Consider the following 11,502-nt stretch of genomic DNA (forward strand, 5'->3'; position numbering starts at 1 on the left):
AGAGGGAACCCCAGATCTAGGCAGTGGCACGGGCACTCCGCCCCCTTGCAGGTAACGGAGTCCGGTCCGCAACTCCGAGATGTTCATACCCCCGCAATGGGAGCATGAGCCATCCACGAAAGCCACCTCAGCGTGCTTCATGCCTAGGCCCGAGAGGCAGCCATCGTGACCATCACCCAGCGCCAGGTAACGACCGCATCCAGAACGCCCGGGTGATACGTTGTCTATAGCAAGACCCACATCGTCTTTATAAAGACGTAACGTCAAGTTTGCCAAGCAACGTCGTCTTTAAAAAGACGCACCCGAAGAGCTCTCCAAGAGCGCGCTGAACTCGTTCAGTCTTCTTCTCTCAGTAGAGTAGTCAGGAGCAGAACGATGTGATCGCTCGGCTCCGAAGCGAAAAGCTGAATATGCGCTGCATTTGCTGCCTACTTATACTCACGCTGTGATCAGCAGCAGCTGCATGCAATAATCGCATGCCAATGTGCATTGGCTCGTTTTGTTTACACTCGAAGTAGATTGGTCTCTCTAAGCGAGATACCAATTTCGTCGGTCATCCGACGTGACGTCGAGAGTGACCGACTGAAAGGGAACATACTTATTTTGACCTGTACTTAAAAAGATATATAAAATAAAAGGTGATCAAACTAAATTTGTACTATATTTTAAATAATTAAAAATGTCTTGATCACAAATGGGTTTGAATGATAGTAGCAAAGATTGGTATAGATTTAAAATTACAATTAATTAGTATTTGGGGGGCTACACTGTGATCCATTAATTGAGTCTTTTAATGTTTCTTGATCTAAATATGCCTGACAAGATTTTTTGATTATATGGATTATTGTTACACTGAATGACATTTTAGTGAGTGTCTTCTGTAAATCATGGTTAATGTGTATGATAGCCATTCTTTTTTGCTTAAAAGGCACATTCAAGGACATATTGTAATGTATGAAAAAAAATTAAAGCTATTCTAAATGTTTATTGTTTGGATGCTTGAAAACCCCTTTTTGTCCATGGCCCATATATTTAAATTAGTATGACAGCTTTTCTTACACAAAGTTATTAAAGGGGTCATATGATGTGATTTTAATTTTTCCTTTCTCTTTGGAGTGTTACAAGCTCTTGGTGCATAAAGAAGATCTGTAAAGTTGCAAAGACTAAAGTCTCAAATCCAAAGAGATATTCTTTATAAAAGTTAAGAGTCAACCACGCCTACCTAAAACATGTCTATGTCACGACATGGGAAGATTGCATAACGCCACCCAAATGTTCACGCAAAGAAAGAAGGCATACATTTTATTCTCGCTGTAGTATTGTTGCCGCCACCGCCGCCATGTTGTGAAGGCGCTGTGTTTCATTGTGAAAGCGAAACTACTTTGGTTGGCCTTCCAATAGAGGACAATAGCCGCTTCATCATGCCTAGAGCTGATCCGTGCTGGTCGTTGAGGAAATACATCAACTTCGCGCTGTCGATCGCCGGATCAGCTTTCACCGTGGACGAAGCAGAGTCCAGCCCGGGGTCGTCACATTTGGTTGCCGCAAGCCCGCCGGACGCTCTATCGTTGAATCCGCCGGCAGCGCCGTTCTCAAGCTGGCCTCCGCTCACTCTAGGCCGCAGCTCACTCTAGGCCTCCACTCACTCAAGGCCGCGGTGTGTGATGCTGTTTCGTTGTGAAAGCGAAACTACTTTGTTTGGCCTTCCAAAAGAGGAAACAACTAGAAATCAGTGGTTAAGTTGTATTTACAACACCGTTCCAGAACAGTTTAACCCATATATTCAGATGTGTCCAGTGCATTTTATGGAGGACTTTTTCCTGATCCTGATAGAGTAGACTACAATGCCGGCTGTTCTGACTCACAGACTGTAAGTAAGTTTTTTATATTTAAAGACTTTGCCACTGATGATTCAAACGCAAGTTTTTTGGGCAGTGTAGAGTAGCAACTTGTTTGTCATTTCTCCGATCACAAATGCAGACATGGTTTTATGTTTACGGAATGCGTAAAAAGACAGTATAAGTCATTATAATCCATAATTATGTCCCCACTGAATGCAACAAATGCCTCGTTTATAATGGGTTTTAATGTTTTTGTCTCGTCGCTCCGGCCAGACAGAGCAACACAATATGGTAAGGGGCGTAACATTTCTGTCACACGCTTGAGGTATTCGGCCAATCACAATGCACTGGACAGCTGGCCAATCAGAGCACACCTCGCTTTTCAGACCGATGAGCTTTGTAAAAATCGATGCGTTTCAGAAAGGCGTGGCATAGAGGAGAAACAATAATATACAGTATGCGGAAAATAATGTGTTTTTTGAACCTTAAACCGCATAAACACATTTCATTACACCAAATACACAAAATAATGTTATTTTTAGCAGCATCATATGACCCCTTTAATGAATGAGACTCCATAACAATTTAGATACTCACAGGGCAATTAGCTTCTAGTTAAACTGGATTGCATTCGGTTACAGTAATAAAGCAGTTTTTATGTTGAAATACAGCATACCAAGACAGCGCAACCATTTAGTGAATTTGCCCTTGAGGGACGTGTCTTCAACGTCACCAAATAAACTGCCGATAGATTGAGTAACACTGCTAAAGGTTTCTAACACTGAAGTTCATGGGTGGCATCCAAAGTGCAGCGTGAACTCCAGTCAGAGTGTAAATAACAGGGCAAGAGGCAGTAGGAGGATAATAGAGCTCTCTGTGCAACCGTCATCTGTTTCATCCGCTGACAGGATACAGACAGATGCAGCCCCTCGGAGCTAGAGTGAGGGGTGCCAGAGTGAGAGACATCAAAGCTGGAAGTGAAAGCGTGGGTGAGATGTTGCTTGTCATAGGTTAGCAATCCCTGTGTAAAAAGCACAGAGGAAAGCGTGACATTCCCGGCAGTTCACACCCACCCACTCTCCCTCTCTCCCAGACAACATCCAGGCTGTCTCCCTAAATAATCGGCAAGTGTTCAGACTGTGCAGTCTGCATGTCTTCAACAAGATCAGAGGTTCAAGCCATTACTGTCCGTAATTCATTTCATAACGGTCCGAAATAAACACATCATTCTCCATAAGTCTTCATTTTCATGTGTCAGACCTCTGACCAAATGGTTCTAGATTCAATTACAACTAGTTAAATCATGACAACTCACGGAACATTTTAGCATGGTGATGGATATGACAATGTTAATGTATTTGGTCTTGGCGGAATAGATCTGCTCCGCTGCTGCTGTTGGTTATTGCGTTAGTTGTAGATTATTGCTGCATCTGCAAGCAAGTACAGGAACTTGCTACTGCCACTGCATATGGCGATACGGTGCCATGAGTATTTAAGACATACTGCTGCTGCACAAATAGCATATAAAATAACCCCGTAGCAGATCTATACAGGTGGAGCTGGGGAAGGTGGAGGGTTTCAGAGAACTCTGAAAGCGCTCTGCAGGAATCTCAAGTGAATGCTAGCCAGCCATATAAATGCAAGGCAGAAAGCTCATTGGCTGCATATGCAGCATGAACCAATCAGCTTGTGCCAAGCCGTTTAACTCTCTGAATATCATCGGTTACGTTAACAACTCATCGCCTGTGCCATCTAGAGTTTCATGACTGAACTATATATTTATAGAACTGAAATATCAGACAATATTTGCTATTTAAAATATCAGTTTTTCATTTTAATATATAGTTTAAAATAAAATGTATTACTGTAATGAAAAGCTGAATTTTCATCAGCCGTTACTCCAGGCTTCAGTGTCACATGATCCTTCAGAAATCATTCTAATATGACAATTTATTATCAATGTTGAAAACAGTTGAGCTGCTTATTTATTTTCTTTTGGAACCTGTGATGTTTTTCAGGATTCTTTGATGAATAAAAAGTTAAAAAGAACAGCATTTATTTTGTAATAATATCCAGTACCGTTCAAGAGTTTGGGATCAGTAAAAATGTTTTCTTTTAATAATGCTTTTATTCAGCAAAGATGTGTTAAATTGATAAAAAGTGATAGTAAAAGACATAAAAAAATGCTTTTTAACTTTTTATTCATCAAAATTAATCCTAAAAAAAATATCAGACTCTATAAAACAAAAAAAAATCAAAACAAAAAAAATCAGCAATGGCTTAGTTAGTTACAGATTAGGGTTCTTCTATTTGTGTATATACTGTATATGCATTTCATTTTTATATATTTTATATGTTTTAGCATTAGTAATTTATTTAGAAATTAATTAAAGTACAAGCAGAACATTCCCAGAATCTGAAATAAGCAAGGCATTTGAGAAAATCATGGTTCATGACTATCATGAAAACAGTCAAATTTACTTTTAAATACAAAAAGCAAATACTGTCACAAAATTTTAGGCCTCAGTCTGCCTGTATGCTCATAGTAACGTCAAATGGTATGAAATGTAAATCCTACAATGGCACTTAAACATAATATATTCAATTGGCATTTCCTATCAGCCATCTGAGTCCAACTATTATGTTCGTTATCTATAATCTCTTCTAAAAAGACTAGATTAAACCAGTATGATCTTCCTTTTTTCAAACGTTTTTTAAAAATAGTTATCAACAGTTTCCATCTTAGTGTACAATAATTACCCTAGTAAGTGCCTTAAGGTGTCTTGAACATTCCTTTCATTTCATCCTTTCATTTCCTTCAGTTACAGTAAGGTTAATGTGAAATCCGGTTAAGACAGCTATGTGTTTTCTTGAAAGGAATGTTGTTCTAGGAAGATATACTGTATATGCATTTCATTTTTATATATTTTATATGTTTTAGCATTAGTAATTTATTAAGAAATTAATTAAAGTACAAGCAGAACATTCCCAGAATCTGAAATAAGCAAGGCATTTGAGAAAATCATGGTTCATGACTATCATGAAAACAGTCAAATTTACTTTTAAATACAAAAAGCAAATACTGTCACAAAATTTTAGGCCTCAGTCTGCCTGTATGCTCATAGTAACGTCAAATGGTATGAAATGTAAATCCTACAATGGCACTTAAACATAATATATTCAATTGGCATTTCCTATCAGCCATCTGAGTCCAACTATTATGTTCGTTATCTATAATCTCTTCTAAAAAGACTAGATTAAACCAGTATGATCTTCCTTTTTTCAAACGTTTTTTAAAAATAGTTATCAACAGTTTCCATCTTAGTGTACAATAATTACCCTAGTAAGTGCCTTAAGGTGTCTTGAACATTCCTTTCATTTCATCCTTTCATTTCCTTCAGTTACAGTAAGGTTAATGTGAAATCCGGTTAAGACAGCTATGTGTTTTCTTGAAAGGAATGTTGTTCTAGGAACAACAAAATATGCTGTACTAGGAACAGATTTTTCATTTTGAGTTTCGAGACAGTTTCCTTGGGCATATGTTGATGCAAATATAATCTACCGGCTTCAGCGTCGGTCAGCTGGGACGGCCATCATGCTTTAATCACTGTTGCGGCCAAGCAGCAATCAGACACGCTGAGCATGGTGAGGGAATCGGTTCGTCAGAGGCGCAGCTGTTTGAATACCCAGAGAGAAGCAAGGGCTTTTAATTAAAGAACAGTCACAGTACAGTGGACCTGCTATGCTTTCCCGCCATGTCATTTTATGGGGGGAGGAGGGGAGGGGTGTGACAGAAGAACTAAGGAAGTGCGACAAATGCTTATACGATTACACACAGGTGGTGCGATAAAACGGTAGCAGAGAGGGCCAAGGCGGACATATAAGTATGATACAATTTTCAAAGAAATAGCTTTTCTAAAGATACGAATACAGAGGTAACAGCCAAGAGAGGAAGGTTCAGGCCTCTTGAAAATTAGCTATGAAGTGGGAATATAGTTTGAGTTGAACTGTAAAAAGCAGCTAAAATTACTAGACACCTGCTGAAAAGAACAAAACTGACCACTAGGGCTGCATGATTAATCTGAATTAAATAGCAAAGGCGATAAATCGCGACTAGGCAAAAGCTGCGATTGTCATGCGTATCTTTCAGTGAAGCACGGTTCTGTGATCAGCAGTAAATCGCCACCTGAAGGCCAGAGGGCGCTCTCGCGCTGAAACTCCAAATACGCCTTGCAGAAGAAACCCAGGAAATGCCTATAGTGGGTGCTGAATAAACAGAAGCTTTAACTGCTTTCATTAATTCAACGTGATTAATAAACACACGACTACGACAATATATGTTTTATCTGAGTTTGTGTTCTGTGATCAGCAGTAAATCGCCACCTGAAGGCCAGAGGGCGCTCTCGCGCTGAAACTCCAAATACGCCTTGCAGAAGAAACCCAGGAAATGCCTATAGTGGGTGCTGAATAAACAGAAGCTTTAACTGCTTTCATTAATTCAACGTGATTAATAAACACACGACTACGACAATATATGTTTTATCTGAGTTTGTCTTATTATAATTTTTATTATAATAAAGTAAATAATAATGCAATGCTAATCGACATAGACTTTATCACTGCTTAGAATACTATGAAATATGTTATGTGCCTTATTCTGTGTAAGAAGTCACGTCATCTCACAGAAGGATTTATTTCAAACACTCGACTGACGTTATGAAGTGAGTTTGGAGTAAAAACATGTTATTAAATGTGGTATTTTCACAGGCTTTCAGATGGAGCAGCATTTACTACACAGAGCCATAGTTCACTGACAAGCTATGCAAACAGCTTTCATAATCGCAGAACGATTTCTTAGATTTCATAATTGCGTGATTAAATCATCTGCGATTATGAACCTGATTTTGCGTAGCTTGTCAGTGAACTACGGCTCTGTGTAGTAAACGCTGCTCCATCTGAAAGTGCATGCTGGAGATTTACTACTAATCACAGAACCAGCTTTACTGATATGATACGCATGCTAATCCCATTCAATTAATCGTGTAGCCCTACTGACCACTGATATCCCTGTTTAATGCGCAACACTGACCTCATACGTCATGCTCCCGGAACTGCTTCTGTGTACAACTGTTGTCGCAAGCTACATTAAAGTGATTATTACGTTTTGAATATGGATATTTTTCTTACAAAAACGCATCGATTCGCTACAGAAGGCCTTTGTTCACCCCCCGGAGCCGTGTGAGACACTTTTTTTATTTTAAAGTTATTTTGGACTGAAGCAATGCAACACCCGCTGAGTGGCATTAAACAGCTTGACAGATCAAAGACAATTTTTAATATAACTCCGACTGGATTCGTCTGAAAGAAGAAAGTCATATACACACATATATATATAATCATCATATAGATGATGCCAACCCCTCAGAGGACCTCAGATGATGCCAACCCTGAAACAACATACAGAACTACCACATTTTGCTATAACTTTGATTGCATCATATAATAATTGCTGTTAATAGTGTTCGTCGTCTGTTTGATTACGTCTTTAATAGATTTTTCCGTTCATTTCTGCCATATGTACATTAACCCTTTAAGCTCAAAGTGTACTTCGGTTTTTATGTTTATGTGAGGGTCTGCATACAGTGCGCGTGACACAAATTTTAGAATAGTACGCGCACCTACCAGTTTTTGTAACCGGTCACAGATGCGCGTTGAATTTGGTTTGAACTAATCAGTTGTTCCACAAGGTGGCAACACTGTCCTAGATCATTGTTTCACAGTATAAACGAAACTAAAGAGACAGAATGACAACAGCAAAATAGCAGAGACTGCATCAACAACAGACACTATCAAATGGAGAATGCGTTGAAAGGCTATGCGCTCGACTGTACGCATATGCTAGTGTAAGTGTACAAAAACAAAGTATACTTTGGGCTTTAAGCTGCAGTCACACTAGATTTTGAGCATGCAAAATTTCTTCAGATGCTGCAACGGTCATGATATGACATCACATTCTTCAGCATCTTATTAAAAACTTAAATTCAACACATTATCAAATAATAATAAATCCAAAATATAAAAACATACGATCTACTCCGCTTCTTCCTAGTTTTAAACTAGAACACTAGTTTTAAATTAGTGTTCTTTTAATTCAGCTACGAGGACATTCCATTACGTATAATTCTTTTATTGGTCCCACACAATATGAATTTGCAGGTCAGAGTTCACCTATCTTGAACTCTGGAAATGCACAAGAATGCAAATGCAAAAGAACTTTGCATGAGCTTCCGTTTCTGCTCCCGCATTTGCATGCGTGAAAGTTAGAGTCAGGTATTTGTGTTATGATTATGATTAGAGCTGGAGTTGGAGTTAGAACAATATTCAGCATTCAAGCAATCATTGCCTTCTGATTTTAAAGGGTTAGTTCACCCAAAAATGAAAATTAACTTGTGTTTTACTCACTCCCGCCCAGCAGCCCCCAGAGCTACAGAACAGCGAGGGAGAAACCGCTGGAATGCAATCTATTAATTATAAACAATATAACAAGAAAAAAATAGTAAAATATAAAAGAATGCCAGTTTTCTGATTAATTTTTTGTAAAAAGTGTATAGGGTCGCTAGAGACCCGAGGTATGTAACTGTATTTTTTCCTGTGCAACTATATTTACATATCTGATGACTCAATATGTGCAATGCATCTTTTTTCCTCAAGGTGGCACTGTTTGATACACAATAATGACGTGACGTTTCACTCATAATTACTGCAGGCATAAAACAAACGAATATCATCAGCAAAAATTGAAGTGGTTTGAATGGCTTTACTGCAGAGCAATTACTATACTATGCATTGAAATATAAATGTCACTGTCATTTTATGTTGGATGTGGTGAATAAGCTGCCAGTGATCAAAATATTGAATATGAAGTCATTGAAAACGATAGTTTTGAGAACATGGTTGAGATTGTGAATGTGAGGCAGATGCTGAATGTACTGTGGAAGTGCGCTCTGACGATGACAGCGATGGTTAAATCATCTGCTCAAATTGAACCCTTAGTTTCAAAAGGTAACGAAATATGCTTCATTTTATTCTTCTGTAATTGTTCTTAAAATATCAAGAGAGTTTTTTGCTATTGCAGCAGTTAAAGATCCATCCGTGCTGTGTATATAGAGGTCCGGGTCGCTAAAGACAAGAATATGTAATAATGATTAGCGAAACATTCCTGCTTTTAACGGTTAATGGAGGTTTAAAAAAAATAATGCACATGCAATTAAAATAAGTAACTGATCGAACAAAAACAGTGGAGAACTGACAAAAACAGGTCTCAGAGAGGTGTTTATTACAAATAAAAATTAAAATGAAAGCACATGGAGTTGGCAGAGTGTGAGGGTTGTGGCGGGATGCATATCCGTCACTCACCGTGCACCTCCGGACAGAAGAAGTGAGTAATATTTAACAGCAGCAGTCACAGTGATGATGAGGCGAGCACCAGTGATCGCGGCTGTGCATCTCGTTTCTCATGCCCGCTCCGTGTGTCTGCTGGGCGGCGATCAAACGGACAGGGCAGCGCTTTTCACAAGCGGAGATCGCTACTAGACCAATCATGTAATTTGTTATTTTTATTTTATCTCTGTTTTTTTGTCGTAAGTTATGCTATTACTCCAGTCATTTATACTAGCCTATCCAGCGCTCCCTAAACACAGTCTCTGGCTTATTGCTAGTCAAGCGCAACTCTGCAGGGACGCGTCTATAACGACTTTGATCTGATCATAAAGTCTTTCCGAGTCACAGGGCTCAAGTCCAAGTCAAGTCTCGAGTCCTTGCTGTCAAAGTCTAAGTCGAGTCTCAAGTCTTCTTTAATTATGTCGAGTCGAGTCGAGTCATGTGACTCGAGTCCACACCCCTGACTATTATTATATATACTGTACACATACTGTCACACATTTTCACAAAACTTCAAACAAAGTAAGCATCATATCTTAAGAATCTTTAACCAATTACTGTAAATGATTTTGAATAATTAAAAAGGTTAAAGTTCTGATTCCCAGGTCTGATCTGTAAATGTTCCAACATATCTGTTGGTTCTGGAACAATCTTCCTTTCAACCAGACAAATTTCTAACTAGTTAGGGTCAGGTATTTGTGTTATGGTTATGATTAGAGCTGGAGTTGGAGTTTGAACAACATTTAGCATTCAAGCCAGCATTGCCTTCTGATTTTGAGGGTAGATTAGGGTTAGCTGACCTATGATGTTGTTCCAGGACCAGCAAAGCATGTTGATCTATTAACACGTCCTGCTAAATCATATGTGCATGAAGGGCAGGTTGCATTCCACCATTCAGCATTACACTGGCTTTGAAACCAAGGACAGTGGCCAAAGACCTAGCATTTGACTTGGAGGAACTTGCAAAAAAAAATCCATCAGATCTCCTGATATCCCACAAGATTAGATGGACTTTTCAAGTTTTGTATCTCTCTGACTTCTCACGAGTAGTTTTTTCCACTTTAGTAATGGCCTCTTCCAGCACTTTCGCTGAACTGTGCTCTTTATTTCCACCACTGTACCATTATCCCTTCCTTCACACAGCACATACAATCTCCTAGTTAATGCAATTCAGAAATAGCCTTCAAAGATTACAGTATAATTTTGAAAATTTCTGTTATTTAATGGTTGTGGTGCTGCTGGTCATTTACTGTAAATTTACAGGATATGTTGTATTTTATGTAAATGTATTTGTAGTTTCAATTAAATGTACAGTATTTTGTATCTCTATGACAATTAATTGAAATTAATTAACTGAAAGAAAAGAAAAATCCTGTAAGAAACCAGGCTCAGTTGGAATTTTGACTTCATGCCAACTTTGATCAATGTGTCAAGTTTGAAGAATTTATTTATTTATTCATTTATGTTTTCTTTCATTCTGAATAGCCATTATGCTTCTTTCTTTCTTTTATTATTATTATTCATATTGCTCTTTGAGTGCCTTGGACTATGGACCCCTTCATCAAGAGAACCCAAACACTCTTTGCTTGCATAGATAAGAACTGAAATAATGATTTAATTGTAAAGAAGGTACATTTTGGTACTTGTTTGTTTGTTTGTGACTTTTCTACAAACAAATTAATAACAATGTCTGCAGAAGCAGTTTTTGGGACCAGAAATTATTCAGACCGAGTGAGGGAAAAAAATTGAAGTTCAGGTTTGCATGAACCTGGGTGACAGAATGCCCAGGAGACTACAGGCTGTCATTAAGGCTAAGGGCTGCCCGACTAAGTATTGATAGTTGTGTAAATACTGTCATACTAACAGCTGTCTGAATAATTTTTGGTTGATTGTAATCCATTACATACCTTTCTATCAAAGTTATATAACATTATCAAGCTGAATTTGTTCTGACACAGTTTAACTGAGTTCTTGTCATATTTTATTACCATTTTCTAAACTATAGCAAATAAACTGTGATAATGTGAGAAATGTTGAAGGTGTCTGAATCAATTTTGGTTTGACTGTATCTATTTGATAAATTAAGTTAACCAACTAACATTATACATACTCTTTTGGTTTCTGTACCCAATATTTAAAAAATTTACGAATGCAATAAAAATATTGGTATCGGTACTCGGTATTGGCAAGTACCAAAAATAAAAGTATTGGTATTGGGCGA

General features: G+C 38.2%; 1 protein-coding gene and 1 long non-coding RNA gene across 2 annotated transcripts in view; one reads left to right on the forward strand and one right to left on the reverse strand.

The window, feature by feature from the left end:
• Positions 1–11,502, reverse strand: part of LOC107566841 (copine-8) — a 180,693-nt gene that overhangs the window by 110,976 nt on the left and 58,215 nt on the right. The window lies entirely within an intron of this gene.
• LOC107566842 (uncharacterized) lies at positions 1,030–3,212 on the forward strand. Its single transcript, XR_001606556.1, has 3 exons — positions 1,030–1,040; positions 2,555–2,560; positions 3,138–3,212. It is a non-coding gene; the product is annotated as an uncharacterized lncRNA (long non-coding RNA).

This window comes from Sinocyclocheilus grahami, unplaced genomic scaffold, assembly GCF_001515645.1.
Source record: "Sinocyclocheilus grahami isolate Dianchi unplaced genomic scaffold, SAMN03320097.WGS_v1.1 scaffold1104.1, whole genome shotgun sequence".
Classification (NCBI taxonomy): Eukaryota; Metazoa; Chordata; class Actinopteri; order Cypriniformes; family Cyprinidae; genus Sinocyclocheilus; species Sinocyclocheilus grahami.